The 14563-nt window shown below is 45.1% G+C and overlaps 1 long non-coding RNA gene across 2 annotated transcripts; it reads left to right on the top strand.

Moving 5' to 3' along the window:
* The first annotated feature begins 830 nt into the window (after window positions 1-830).
* LOC128315422 (uncharacterized) lies at window positions 831-8968 on the top strand. Of its 2 annotated transcripts, none has more exons than XR_008298168.1 (3): window positions 831-1132; window positions 5945-6043; window positions 8513-8968. It is a non-coding gene; the product is annotated as an uncharacterized LOC128315422 (long non-coding RNA). The 2 variants fall into 2 exon arrangements; XR_008298167.1 differs by having other exon boundaries at window positions 7996-8968.
* The last annotated feature ends 5595 nt before the right edge of the window (window positions 8969-14563 follow it).

Below are 14563 nucleotides of genomic sequence, written 5' to 3'. Positions count from 1 at the left end.
ATTTGCCTCTACATATCAGGCAAAATAGCTACACTACCTCTCTCAGTCTTGAAAAAGTGGCCTTGTGTACACGATGATCCTTCTCATTTGACCCATCCCTAGCTCTCAGTTGTCTCTCAAACCTTTGCAATTGTCTAAACTGCTTGATTTATTCTTGTTGAATGTGTTCCAAGACTTCTCAGTGATCCAAGACGAGGAATCTCATTTAGCACCTACTTTCAGGCTATGTGGAAGCCAGACCGACAGGCAGCAGCTTTTAAAGTATGCAAATATGTATAATCCTGTGGGATCACAATTATAATCCCTGATGGCATCCAGACCAGGAGATCTGGAGATGTCTCCTGAGCAAGTAGCAAAAATTGGGGCTCCAGATGAGTATATAAGCTCTTTTCTGGGAAATCTTCAACCTGTAGCAAGGCCAAGGGGGTGCACACGAATGGTGTCTCCCTGCTTACATTCCCTAGGAGTGCCTTCTTAGTCTCTAGATATGTAGGAAACCTGAAATCTGTCCCTCAAACTGAAGTTCCAGGCTAAATAAATAGGTCCTTTTCACAAGAACACTAGGGCTGGGTTTTAGTGCCCTGGGATGGTGGCCTGCCAAGAGCTTCTTTCTGATTATTAAAGTCCCATGGAATTCTGGTACACTAGCCTTCTTGGCCATGGGGACAGGAGATAAGACGTGTCCCCTGTGTGGATCACATGCCTCCACTGGCTTTAACAAGGCAGCTGGAGAGTGTAGGGGGCAGGGCACTCTTGCCAACTTCAGACAAGCAGTGGAAAAATGTCTTGTCCTGTGCATGCCCACAGGCGTCAGCAATACAGCAAGAGAATGCCTTGTCTGTGCATGTGCCCCAGCTTTAGGCTAAGAGCAGGAGAATGCTGTGACAGCTTGTAGTCACCAGCCCCAGCCAGGGCATGGGGGAGCACTTGCAAAAGCCTGTGCTCTCTGGTCTCAGCCAGTGCTGCAGCTGCTGGCTCCACCCATCCCAGCAAGGTGGTGGGAAGATGCCACATCGGAGCCTGCCCGCCTGCCCATCCCAGCCGGTTATATGGAAAGTGCAACGATGGTGTCTACCCGCCTCTCTGACTGACCTCCCTAGCTCCTCTAGCCAATCCCCCCAGATTGGTAAAGGTACGTCCCTCACGAACAATACAGGCACTTTTCAAACTGCTGTTTCCTCACCGGATCTTGGGTCAAGCAGGACCAAATGTGAGCCCTTCAAGAGGGGCCTCTGTTTCTCTCAGCACCTGGGGACACCCAGATGTCAGCCCCATTGGTTTTCCAAGCCAGGTGTTCTGGGGGCTCAGCTTTCCGGTGCAGATCCCCAGGGCTGGGGTGCTCCATGTGGAGCAGCAATCCCTTGCTCCTCTGGGAGAAGCACTTGTCTGATAAGATCCCTCCCTATTGTACGTTGCTGTGCTGGGGGGTGAGGTTTTCTGCCTCTTCTCCTTGTCTCCACATTGTCCTTTTATCCTTTGTTGTGGAGAGCAGTTTATCCAGTTTTCAGATCTTTTTCAGAGGGAAATGATCCCTGGGTAGCTGTGGATTCAGTGTGTCTGTGAGAGGAGGTGAGTTCAGGATCTTCCTGCACCACCGTCTTGGAGCCCCCCTGACACATCTAGTATAACGCTTCTAACACAGCTCACCTGTTCGGTCCCATTTAGGAATAAGCAATACAGCAAAATTATCTAAGTGAGGAAGAGGGGGAGAATTGGAGACTCAATTCATTCTCACGTGTACAAAGAAAGGTTCCCACCTTGCTGAATGTTTCTGGCAGGTTATCATCCTTCATGATGAAGACACAAGAGAAGACAGGTAAGGAGGGCATTTAGCACAATAGTAAGATTAGAAACATAGTAGTTGAGACCCTAAACAACCCTCATACTTCATGAAGCTTAAAAAACCCAAAAGGAGAAGTTTCAGAAATAATATGAACATCACTTGAGTGTTTACAGTGAATAAGTCAAATATTTACCATTTCTTCACCCACAACCATGATGAAAAGGTCTATGGAAGATGTTGTAAACAAACTCCTACTTTTTAGCTAAAGACAGATAAGTCTCTAAATTTATTAACTCTGTTTCTGCCTTTGGCTGGCTGTATGCAATATGCTCAACTTCCTTTAAAACCTTGAGACCTATTCACCAGCCTTGGGGTAAAAGGGAAATTGAGGCAGCAGCAACCAAGCTGCCAGAAGGAACAGTTCAAATGTTTCCCAATATCCAGTCAACACCTGGCAAGCATCTAGTGGCTGGAAGAATTAAGTGTGCCCCCCAGGAATAGATGTGAAAAAAAGGATAAGGTGAACAAACACATCCAGTGTTCAAATGTTTCTTGTTTTATTTTGGTTTGCTGATGTGAACAGACTGCCGCCTCTTTCTGATTCTCCAGCCCTTTCTGATCAGAAGGGTGTCAGAAAGCACAGTGGCGACGGCCCCCCAAGAGGGCCGGTGGGTGCGGCTGGGAAGGAAAGGAGACCTGCTCACTCCAGCTACTGCCTCAAGCTGTTCAGACCACCCCCCCCAAGTCCCTCCCCCCCACCCCTGGAGAATTTCCGACCTCCTCCTACAGCCCCCTGCTGAGAGTTAGACTTCTAGGTACCTCTTCCTGTTTTTGTGTTCAACTTGCTCATTCCCTCCAAAAAGGACTTTGCTCTAGATTAAACTGCTCACCTCCCTCTACCATTTCTCAGGTTGCATTCAGAATCAGAAAATCCAAGAAATATATTCACAGATGTTCCCTTGTTTATTTGTTGACTCTGTGTAATTTGTTTGCCCTAATTTGTTTTTGTCTACCTTGGGACTTCCCTTTTTAATTTCCCTTTCTCTGTTTACCCCTCTTTGTGGAGCAGCGGTCTGTTAAGCTGTGAGAGGCACACGCCAAATTAAAAAAAAAAAAATGCACTGCAGATTGTTTTAAGCATGGGCTGCCCCTTTGGGCCTGAAGGCCTTGCTTGAAGCCTGCACCTGCTCCTCCTCCTGAGACACAGGGCTCCTGATCTTTATCCCTTGCCTTTAAGCTGCCTGATTCCTATTATCCAAAGTCAAACAGCGTTCTCTACATTCACGCCTCCAGCACTTGGCATGAAATTAATAAGCCTGGCTGATATATTTCCCTGGAAGCCTGCCACTCTTTAACAGTGGTGTTAGATTAAAAATTTTGGCATGGTTAATGAACAGGGGAAAGCTGAAGCCAAAAGTTTCATGCAGCAATGCAAAGATTTGGGGGTTATGAAAAGAATACCAACTTTCCTCATATTTTCTGAATGCCATCCTAATTACAGGGTTAGATAACAAACACAACTAGACAGTCAGCACTAGAAGAAAGAGTGCATTCTCAGGCTGTACTCATATTTAGATTTTATCATCTGTCCTTTCAATCACATGGCCTTGTGTTAGACTGGGTTATCTAAAATTGTAATAATAGCTATTTGTGCTCTAAACAGGCTTCTCTCATGCCAGGTCACTATTTTCCTCATTAAAGGAGCACTGTGAATGGTTTCAGGCCACAGACTGATCTTCCTGAAGTGAAAGTCAATCCAGTGAAAGGAGATTATTTGGAGTTTACTGAAGACCAGTGTCTCGTTGTTGGAATTCCAGTACTCATTGTTTAAGTCTGTAGCCACAGTCCCTGAGTCGTAAAAACACTGCCTCCCCATTGCAGAAAAGGTGGATGCTTGCTACCCACCCCTTTGTTCCCCACCCTTCTCTCAGCGCAGCACCCAGCCATAAAGGTTAGCCTCACTCAGAATATTTAAGACCCCGTGGGTACTCATGACTCATCCCACTGGCTAAGGATTTCGCAAAAGGGTTACAAGGGTTTGGCAAAACCCAGGCAAAGTCTTGTATCCAACACAGGGTCATCTCAGTGCAGAAAGGAGCATGAACACAGAGACATGAGTACTCTGCTCCTGGTTACCCACCTCTACTTCTGAGATGGGAATACCATGCAACCAGAAGCCTGGAAGCATGAAAGGACCAGAAAGTGGTGGGAGGCAGGAAAGGAAGAAGGAGAAAGAGGAAAATTATCTCTGCTTCGTGAAAGCACAAATATGCTCCACAACTCTGTTCTATCCCCTGAAGAATGGCTAGCACAGGTACATGCCATCCCCCTTTGGAAAGCCTTAGCTTTGAATTCCATGGCCCAGCAAAGGCAAGATCTCGGGTGCTATAGAGCTCCTAATTCTTTGGTCCGATTTGGAAAACCTGAGCAAAGAACTCAGAAAGGGATACTCAGCTGATCAACACAAGATTTGTTTTTTATGTACTCAAAAGTGTCAGATAAAATCAAACTAAACCTATCTATGATCCATGGGTAATATAAATCCAAGAGACTGTTATTTTTAGGTTTTACATTAGTTTTCCTGGTCGCTGGAACAGTTGTAAGAAAAAGCATCATGTCAAAGTCACCAGTATCACTCAAAACATTTATTTACAACTGAAAAAAAAAACCACCCAAAGATAGATGAATGGAAATCATGTCACCTCCACTTGTATTGGCCAATGTGACAGCCATTTTGGCACAGATACCCTGTCTAATCAATGACTTGGAGGAGAAACATAAATGGAATAAATACCCCTCCCTAGACTAAAAATAGAAGTATGACTAACACTCTTCCCTTAGGTTACTGAGAGGCAAAAGGCTTTTACAGCACGTGAGGGTTTCATCAGGAGACAAGAGTTGACCCTTGGTAGAGTCAAATCAATTTCATAGCAACCCATTACAACAGGAGTCTACTGTATTCATTATTGCAGGATACTTCAAAGCTTTTTTTCAATATAAAGAAAGCATAAAGAGATCAAAGCTCCTGGACCACACATAATGCAGTTGAAAGTTGTCCCAACATGTTCTCTGCCTGCGAGACAAATAAGTTAAATATATTTGCAAATGTCAACTTCGTCCCTTTTAATGCCTCTTAAATCAGGTCAGTGAGTCTGTTTTGGAAACAGAAGTAGGATGACTCACATATACTTGCTTGGCTCATTACTTGAGCTTAGACAACAAAGCAACTCAATTTTAAGCACTCTGGAGTTGCCCCCCTATGGTCCACATCCTTAGGACATTGTTATACTCAAACCATTTATATTTACAGCCCCGTGCCTTTGTTTGAGGACAGTTTGCCACTATTGTACACACACATCATTTTCAAGAAACCTGGGAGAAGTAAACCCATTTTAAAAAATATATTTAGATTTTCTGGCCCGAAGACTAAATGCTGGTTTGTTCCTGTGGCTGTGCTGAGAGTTGGGTCTCTCAAACTAAACTTGTCCTAAATACTAGATTCCTTTCAAAGTAGGATGGACTTTTGCAGTAGATGATCTTCTGTCTGATTTTGTTTGTTTTTTTTTTAACACTTATTCATTTTTGAGAGTGAGAGAGATGGATCATGAGTGGAGGAGGGGCAGGGAGAGTGGGAGACACAGAATCCGAAGCAGGTTCCTGGCTCCGAGCTGTCAGCACAGGTCCCGATGCAGAGCTCAAACTCACGGACTGCGAGATCATAACCTGAGCTGAAGTTGGACGCTCAATCAACTGAGCCACCCAGGCGCCTCATCTTCTGTCTGATTTTAAAGACACGTTCCAGTGTCCCAACATATTCATTTTATCTTTGACCCTCTGAACTCACGTTGCCCCCTGCTAATACCTCTCTTGGGAAACAGCCTAATCTCCCTTGTAATAAAATCAGGGCCTGGTACTTGTCTCAGTTCCTCGGCTCAAGGGTAAGTACTTCAAGGCAGATCTCATGTCCTTCTCTCAACCCTCCTGAGCATATGTATCCTCATGCTCGCTTATATAGAGGAGATATGTATCCTCATACTGGTTTATATTAAAAAAAAAAAAACCCTAAAGTTAATTTGCATTAGATAAACAAATGAGTACATGTTTATAATCAGCCCAGTGCTATGAAGACAAAAACCTCTTTTTATGATTCTTCATGTTCAGAACAGCAAAAACCTCCAGAAACAACTGCTTTGGCTGAACAAGAACACGAAGATTCCAAGTGGACAGTAGAATAAAAAAGGGACCACAAAAGAACTACATGTAAGTAGAAAATTGCTTCAAGTCTCCAAGAATCATTCCTGTGTCTTTCTTATCTCCTCATCATCCCAGTTGGCCCAGTTCAGAAATATCCTGCAGCATCTTCACAGGTGCCTCATGCCTGGCAATGATAGGTTTCCACCAGATAATCAGCATATACCAACCAAGAGAAAAACACAACATTGAGCTCGGTGGGAGCTCAGCCAATATTCCTACTGGCTTCCAGGTTGAGGGACAGACATCTTGGGCATTGTATTAGTTTCCTGTGGCTGTTGTAACAAATTACCACAAATTTTAGAGGCTTAAGATGACACACATTTATTATCTTACTGGTTCTGGATTTCAGGGCTTTCAAAAGGGTCTCGTTGGGCTAAAGTCAAGGTGTCAGCAGGGATACATTCCTTCGGGAGACCCCAAGGGAGAATTCGCTTCTTTGTTTTTCCCAGCTTCTAGAGGTCACCTGCAATCCTTGACTCATGGTCCCATTTCTTCATCTTCAAAGCCAACAACATCAGGCTGACTCCTCACATTCTTCTCTCTGGTTCTCTCCCTTCTGCCTCCCTCTTCCATGTATAAGGGTTTCTTATGCCTATACTGAGTCCACCTGGATAAGTATACTCTTCCCAATCTCAAAGTCAGCTCATCAGCAACCTTAACTCCACCTTCAACCTTAATTCCCTTGGCCATGTAACCTAACATACTCACATGTTCCAGGGATTGGGACTTGGACAGCTTTTTGGGCCATTATCTTGCCCACCACAGGCTTGCATAGCAGGAAAAGCAAAGCCCCAAAGTTCTGAGAGACGCTGGCCCAGAATGGAGCAGGAAAGGACCACATGCTAGAGAACATTCCCTATAGAGCCCTATCAAAGAGCCAGCACCACGCTCCATCCCCGGAAGCCCACTAGAGCACCCTGCCTCAAGTGTGGCCTCATTTCTCCTTTCAGGAAAGAGTGGAAAGTGATGGACTAATCTAGGCTAAAGGACTTCCCATGTCTTCCCATGACATAGGAGCTCCCTGAGAAAGGGCAACACTTGATACAGGCTAAAGCTTCAGACTTCATTTGGGAAGCCATTTGGATGATTTCTCAAAACGCATCATGTACTCACTCCTCTAGCCACCTTTGCAATTAGGCTGACCTTATACCAAGGCAACAACAGATTATCCCACATAAGGATGAGAATGAGACAAACTACAAGACCCAACATCCATATGTGCTCACACACATGTGCATACACACACACACACACACACACACACACACACAACTTTCTTATATTGTTCTTAGACATCCGAAGGATCTTTGTCTCAATTTGAAAGTCCCATAGGAAAAGAGTAACTTTTCCATTATAATTTGCTGCTGCCACCCCCTTAGGGGTGTCTGCACGGGTCGCTTAATGCCCTGAGATGAGCAGGGGTGAGATTTTTTATAGGGTAGTGTTTATCTTCACCATATGTTTTCTACTATTGACTGAGAGTGTTAATTGGTGTTTCAGGAATCAGGAGGGAGAAGATCAAGGGCATCTAGGGAGAACGCATCATCTAGTGTCCCCCTACCCTCAATTAGTAGGTTAACACATGTCTAAATGCTCATAATTTGTGCTGATCTACTGCTTAGCCAGCAAATGGGTCCCACTTGGAATGTGCTCTATGTCAGCCTCACAATTTCCCTGTCTTTGACTTTACTTAGGAAAAAGGGGGGAGATTTTCTTTACGAATATGCTTCCCCTGCAAAATAAAAGTGAGCATGACCACCCCAAGCTTCATAAGGAGTTGAAGGTTTAGGTGGCTCCTGGATGTCCTGACTCCATCCCCTCCTCCCAGGAAGATCCCCCACCATCCTGCCTGAGCCTCATTTCCCCTCCTTGCCTCATATTCCCACCTGCCTTCCTGGGCACATGGACAGTAATCCCTTGCCACGTCTACCACTGCCCTTCCCCCTCTTTCCTTATAGACCCAGTCCCATGTCTCCAGAAAGCCCCCAGAATGCTTTCGGAGTATTCAACCTCACTACAAATAAAGACATTCAACTTAAAACTGCACAGAAAGATGGACTCTCAAAATGAAAAAGATTCTACAGCTGATGGCGCTCAGTGTAATCAGGTTGCTGACAGCGTGAGTAAGCAGGCAGCACCGTTTGGAGTATTTGGAACAACTTAGCTGGAGGGCAACTTGGACACAATTGTGATGAGTCCTTTAACTGTTCATGTGCTTTGACTCAGTAATTCCTCTTTGGGAACCCATATTAAGGACATGGAAAAACTTATGTACAATGTTTTTATCACTAAGTTACTTGAAATTGAAAAAAGATCTTGGAAACGATGTGCTACAACCTGAGTGTTCGTGTCTTCCCAAAATTTGTATGTTGAAATCCTAACCCGTAAAAGTGATAGTATTAGGTGGGGCCTGAGCTAATGGGATTGGTGCCCTTATAAGAGGCTCCAGACAGATCCCTAACCACCTTCTACCAGGTGAAGCTACAGCAAGAAGTCTGAAGCCCAGAAGAGGACCCTCCCCTGCCCAGCAGGCATCCTGATCTCAGAGTCCATCCTCCAAGGACTGTGGCAATAAAACTCTGCTGCTTATAGGCCGCCCATTCTGTAGCATTTTGTTAGAGCAGCGCTAACAGCCTAAGACACAATGAATCCTAATGATAGAAAGGTAGTTGTATAGGGGCGCCTGGGTGCCTCAGTCATTTAAGCATCCAACTTCAGCTCAGTCATGACCTCGCAGTTCATGAGTTCGAGCCCCATGCCGGGCTCTGTGCTGACAGCATGGAGCCGAAGACTGCTTGGGATTCTATGTCTCCCTCTCTCCCTGCTCCTCCCCCCTCATGCTCTGTCTCTCGCTCTCTCCCAGTCTCTCTCTCAAAAATAAATAAACATAAAATTTCAAAAAGAAAGGTAGTTGTATAAATGATGTACTCATTAAAAATCATGTTTTGGCAAAATATTTAGAGACAGAAAATGGTGGAAATACAATTTTAAATAAAACAGCAGGAGACACTATCATCCCCAAATTTGCTTTATACATTGAATTATTTGCCAGAATGTCGCCCTAATATTCCTTATTACTCCTTCTCTTCTTGATGTGGCATTATTACCTCAGGGAAGAGATGACACAGTATAAAGTAGAAAACACAGGAGTCAGTTGTTAACTCAAATGCCTCAGCATTTACACAAAGTAGTTGGAAAGATGTAATATGAAGAAGAGCAGAGCCTCCCCCACACATCCTATCCCAAGATTGGATAAAGATCCCCTTGCCTGGATAGAGGAAGGGTTGGAGGAGATGACACGAAGTAAAGTGCCTATTCATAGTGCGTGTGTGTGTGTGTGTGTGTGTGTGTGTGTGTGTGTGTGCTGGGGGAAGGCGTGAAGTATGATGCTAGGCTGGAAAAACTGAAAGCAAAGAGAATCTAGCCCCTTCCTGACCAGAGCCCTGGGATAAGAGCAGACTGATGCAGAGTCCCCTGTGCCCAGAGAAGAAATGGTCACGAGCCGGGTCTAGGCTGATAGGTCCTTCAACACACACACAGCCAGTTCCTGGGAAAGTGTGGGAGCCTCAGAACGAATCAGCAAATTAACATTCAGGAGTAGCAGAGAAAAGGCAGGCCCCCTGATGGCCTTGTGAAATCTCTGACAGCACGGGTGGCACCGAAACAGCCAAACAATCCCTAGGTGATCATGAAGGGAGGGAAGTGGCCGAGAGACAGAGGCCCAGCCTCAGAGGACCAGTGCACACCCTCCCTCAAAGCTCTAGCATTGCACCGCCCCTTTCATTCCTTCACCAAAGACCAGAAACAGAGTTCCCTCCCACTTTGCACACCATGGTCAATGACTCCACCAGAGAGTCGTGTTTTAAACTTCTGACCTATATGCAATTAGTTATCAAAACCCGTGTCCAGCCAAGCCTGTCCACTGTGACTGCCCTCCTCAGACAAATCCCTCCTCCAGCACCATGACTGGACCCCTGAGCACGGGCGAAGGATCTCCCTCCATCCAGGCTCTTTCCTCATCATTTTGTCCCCCATGATGCCAGTGGAGTCATCCTCTTGGAACGGTCATCCCACCAGCCCTGCTTGGAAGCCTCCAGCAGATCCTCAGCCCAGAATCCAGGCTTCCCGTGGCCCCGACACCACATGATAAGCAGACCTGCCCAACGAATCCCCCGTACCTTCCCATTCTCTGCAACAGAAATCCCAGTTCAGGTTCTATTTTCTTGCCTGATTCATTTTTATGATCCAAACTAGCCCCTCTTCAAATCCCATGTCAAGTCCTATTTCCTCTAGCAGCACTTCCCCATCCTTTTCGTTGCCATAGATCTGTCCTTTCTTTGATTCCTAGAGCACTTATTATATACACCATCCCTTCAAACTCCTGACTACTCATGGCCTCATTATTTCATAACTGAAGCACATTGTGTCTCTATGGCTCAACCACCCAACTAGGCCAAGCTCCGGGGGGGGGGGGGGGGGGGCGGCTAGAGCCGGTCTTCTCCACCAGCTGCCCAGTGATGAGAGCAAAGTGCTCTTTAATGCATTTGTCGAACATCAATTTCTTTTCTAGTCCTTCATTACCAGCTTTGTGCAGCAGAGGGGAAAACAGAGCAGACTGCAGAGAGGGGCAATGGGCAGTGTGAGGACCTAGGAAAGGATTCCAAACACAGGCGGGAGTGTTCACTCGAGAGCACCACATTTGAAGGAATTCATTTAGCCCGTATTTGAGACTACATTGGTAGGACTTCAATGCCTAGACAATGTCAACACCACCAATGTGCATTTTAGATCTGAGATGAAGAGAGAAGCAAGGTTTTAAAGGAAAGAATATGAGACTAGGACTTCTTTATTGAAGTGATTTACACACAATGTACCAAATGATGACACAAAGCCAAGGCCACAGAGTAGCTATGTGTGTGTGTGTGTGTGTGTGTGTGTGTGTGTGTGTACGCATACACATTCATGGCCAAGAGAGCTAAGAACTGGCCCATCACATTTTATAAGAAAGTGTTTAAATAGTATATGCTAAGACCAAGAAAGAAAAGTATATCTGCCATATCAGAAAAATAGATGAGGGATAGAAACAGGAAATTCACGCACACACACACACACACACACACACAAGTTCAGTAAACATAAGGAAAAAAATTCCACCTCATTAGTAATCAATCAAAAGCCTTTCTCCTTGACTCTGTCCTTACAGTCCAGGGCCATCACAAGTACGAATTTCAACAAACAAATCCGACTGAAGTTTGCTTTGCATCTACTATGTCAGATGCTGAGCGGCAGTGGAAAGCCATCTATAAGTTCAAGAAAGAGATTGGGGCGGGGGGCAGCGGGGAGAGGGGAAAATGGGTGATGGACACTGAGGAGGGCCCTTTTGGGGTGAGCACTCGGTGTTGTATGTAAGCGATGAACCATGGGAATCTACCCCAAAAACCAAGAGCACACTTTACACACTGTATGTTAGCCAATTTGACAATTATACTAAAAAATAAAATAAAATAACAATTTAATACAAAAAAGTTCAAGCAAGAGGCGACATGATCCTCTCCATCAACCCATTACTGTGGATGGTGACTGTGGAAGGGGACACGGGACAAGCCATCCTAATAGTCTGTGCTAAGAAACGAGGAGAGCCAGGATTAGGACAGTGGTAGTGGAGGGGACAAGATTTGCTTCAAACCCGAATCATTCTCTTTTCCCCTCTAACCTATTTTTTCTTTTTCTCATTTGAATTTGCCATATCTCCCAATATTACAAGTATGTCAGAAAGGGTCTTCTCAGGAAAATCTAAAAACGGGCTTTTCCTTTTCACCAAAGTGTTGAATTCTAAACCTTGGAGGTTGTGTACAAATGTGCTCAGATTCAGGAGTGAAAACGAGCCATTTACTTTTGCTGCCTAAGTTAAGTGAACCGGAGATCAGAAGACAAATACTCCCCAGATGAAAAGTCAATTCGCTTCAAAGAATTATTTTCTCTTTAATAAATCATAAAGCCTGATTGTAAGTCACGTCGCACATAGCCAGTGCTCTGCGACTGATATTTGATAATGATGGTGACGGTGGTCATCTGATCAACAGCAAGTTGCTATTCGTTACACAAATGAAGAGAAAGACATCCAGGGCAGGGGGCCGATCTCAGATCTTCAACTACAAAGACACTGCATTTTAAGATATTCTGTTTTACTTGGTTTTTCTTTCTTTCTCTCTCCCCATCAAGTAAAACAAATGCTAGGTGTTATTTTATGAGAAGCCTTAAATCTTCTCATAAGGAAATAAGGAGCAGAAGTTCAGCTCCCGAGAGCTCCTGCTCACCTTAAATGCTTTCCTCCGCTGCTGGAGAACATGACTGGAATCAAAAGGCCCGATTGACGACTGTGGAGATGGGCTCTCGGCTCCCGGCGATTTCCAAAAGGACAATGTCAACCTCCTAAGGTGGGATTTGGCTGTGAAAGAGCAATGTGTTCTGTTAAAGACGCACATATTCGTGCCTTGGCTGGAAGTGAATCCCAGCCTGTTGTTTTCACTTGGAAAGGGTATATTTGGTGATATAGAATAATGCAGCACACGGAATCAACTCAGCTGGGAAATATTCTGGAGACCTGCTCAGGCCTCAGTTTATGGAATTGAAGAGAACCTGGAACGTTCTGCAGTCCACTCCTCATGAACAGCACACACCTGGCCAATTCGGGGAAAGCCGAAATCAGCTGACTCAATTGTTCGGCATCAGGGAGACGTAACCGGGGCGTTGGAAGGTAGATACACTCCAGGGCCCTGGGTTGACCAGGAGTTTGCTATTGTTTGCTATTTCTCAGCAGTATGTGAGGCTAGAGAAGCTCCGTTAGAGCTTTCAAAACTGTTTTTTGGTCCTCATGTTCCAAAGGGCATTCACTACAGCTCTAATGTTATCCTGTTCGATTTCAACAACTCAGGTATGAGCCCTCACAGGTGCCGTGTACTGCACTAGGCACAGCAGCGATGAAGATCACCAGGACAGGAGTCCTCCTCCATGGAGCTCAGCACGAAGAGACCGCAGTTTTACTCTTGGGGGCCACCTTCCAGTCTAGACATCTGTTTATGATTCTTTTGTTCAGAGAGGGAGACAAAAAAAAAGCCCTAAATCTCCCCCAAATCATATTTTATAACTGAGAGCATAAAGTGAAGGTTTCTTTTTTAAAGTCCACTCCCCTCTAGCAAAGGCAACACTCAAGGCATTTGCAAGTGAGGAGGGAGATAAATTTATCATGAAAAGCATAAGATTGGGGCACCTGGGTGTTTCATTCGGTTAAGCGTCCGACTGGCTCGGATAATGATCTTGCGGTTCGTGAGTTCGAGCCCCACGTTGGGCTTTGTGCTGACAGCTCAGAGCTGATTCTGTATCTCCCTCTTTCTCTGCCCCTCCCCTGCTTGTTCTCTGTCTCTGTCTCTCAAAAATAAATAAATGTAAAAAAAAATTTTTTTAATTAAAAAAAAAAGAAAAGGATAAGATTAACCAGGGGAAAGTTATTCGAAAATATGTTAAAAGATCTTATGACAAAGGCCTGATTGGCTTCAGGTGCCTCTTTGCCAGACTATAGAGTTAGCTGCAACCATTTGTAACATTTGGTGAGGTGGAGCTTCCGGGACCCACTGTAAGATCTCAGCAGCAGAAGGTTTCTGTACAGGGGTGCCTGGGTGGCTCAGTTGGTTGAGTGTCTGACCTTGGCTCAGGTCGTGATCTCACAGTTTGTGGGTTCGAGCCCCTTATCAGGCTCTGTGCTGACAGCTTGGAGCCTGTAGCCTGCTTTGGATTCTGTGTCTCCCTCTCTCTCTGCCCCTCCCCTGCTGGCTCTCTCTCTCTCTCTCTCTCTCTCTCTCTCTCAAAAATAAATAAACATTAAAAAGAAAAAAAAAAGAACGTCTCTGCATAAACGTGTCCAAGTTTTTTGGGTGACTTTTTGAGTTTCAAGAATTGTCCTATTGAACCTTCCCTTCCCTGAACCCTCATCCAGGGAAATGAAATCATGAGAAAAATGACTCTTCCTGCCCAGAGTAGCTAGAGAAAGAGACCACACACAAAGGTCATAAATGTCCAATGTAATCCCTGACACATCCTTCCTCAAGACTCCCAGAACATCTGCCTTCCTACTTGTAGCTCTGGCCATATCAATCTGTAGTCACTTGTGTATGTACAAGCGACTTATCTCCACCTTCTAGAATGTGAACTTCTCTGAGGCATAGGCTTTGTGGAATTCACCTTTGTAAATGCCCTCAGAAGAGGACCAGAGGAGCTAATGGCTGGAGGGGTTCTGCCCAGCCTTGACACTGTCCCAGGAACCTTAAGGGGTCTATAGAAAGAGATTCCACACCCTTCCCTGAGGAAGAACCTCAAGAAGGGGTGTAAGCCACGTCCCTGAGCAAGAGAAGTGTATGGCCTATAAGGGACAGGCCTCCTGTGAGACAAGCCCATCACTAAGAGCAGGTACGTAACTCTCAGAATCCAGTGCAAAATGAAAATGCACTTGTTCAAAAATTCAAAAATTAT

Source organism: Acinonyx jubatus, chromosome B2, assembly GCF_027475565.1.
Source record: "Acinonyx jubatus isolate Ajub_Pintada_27869175 chromosome B2, VMU_Ajub_asm_v1.0, whole genome shotgun sequence".
NCBI classification, from domain to species: domain Eukaryota; kingdom Metazoa; phylum Chordata; class Mammalia; order Carnivora; family Felidae; genus Acinonyx; species Acinonyx jubatus.
Note: the sequence above shows the minus strand (reverse complement) of the source record. Positions and strands in the feature narration are given on the sequence as shown.